Genomic DNA, 1,175 nt, shown 5'->3' on the forward strand with positions numbered 1-1,175 from the left:
GAACTTAAAGTTTGAATCTTTCTTAACAAGAAAGTAACAAACTTGAAATTTTTGAATCAAAACATTAATTTTTGATGCAATTTTCAAAAATATGATGTAAAGATAAGAAAAAGATTTTGAAAATATTTTGAAAAAGATTTTTGAAATTTTTGAATATGAAAAAAATGGAAAAGATATGATTTTTGAAAAAGATTTTAAAAAGATAAGATTTAAAAAGATAAGATATTTTTTTGATTTTTTGATTTTTTTGAATTTTTTTATGATGAGAGAGAAAAACACTGAAAATACTCAATGCATGAAAATTTTGGATCAAAACACATGATGCATGCAAGAACACTATGAATGTCAAGATGGACACCAAGAACACTTTGAAGATCATGATGAACATCAAGAACATATTTTTGAAAAATTTTCAATGTAAAAAAACATGCAAGACACCAAACTTAGAAAATTTTCATGTTTAGACTATATGAATGCAAGAATGCATATGAAAAACACCATACAACACAAAACAAGAAAATATGAAGATCAAACAAGAGGATTCATCAAGAACAACTTGAAGATCATGAAGAACACCATGAATGCATTAATTTTTCGAAAATTTTATGCAAGAAAAAGATGAACATGCAATTGACACCAAACTTATGACTTGACACAAGACTCAAACAAGAAACACAAAATATTTTTGATTTTTATGATTTTCTAATTTTTTTGTATTTTATTTGATTTTTTTCGAAAAACATATAAGAAAAAGAAAATAAGAAATTCAAAATTTTTAATAAGGATTCCAGGAATCTTCGCAATGTTAGTCTAAAGCTCCGGTCCAAGAATTAGACATGGCTTAATAGCCAGCCAAGCTTTCAATGAAAGCTCCAGCCAAAACACTAGACATGGCCAATGGCCAGCCAAGCTTTAGCATACAGCTAATATTCAAATTAGTTTGCCTCTATGAAGATGGTTTTGAAGCCTCAGTCCAAAAGAATTTAGACATGGCTTTACAGCCAGCCAAGCTTCAACATGCTTCATGAAACTCTAGAATCCATTCTTAAAAATTCTGAAGAACAGGATAAGTAATATAATTTTTTTCGAAATTTAAGAATAATAAAATAAAATAAAATAAAATTACCCAATCTGAGCAACAAGATGAGCCGTCAGTTGTCCATACTCGAACAATC

The sequence above is a fragment of the Arachis duranensis genome, chromosome 10, assembly GCF_000817695.3.
Source record: "Arachis duranensis cultivar V14167 chromosome 10, aradu.V14167.gnm2.J7QH, whole genome shotgun sequence".
Classification (NCBI taxonomy): Eukaryota; Viridiplantae; Streptophyta; class Magnoliopsida; order Fabales; family Fabaceae; genus Arachis; species Arachis duranensis.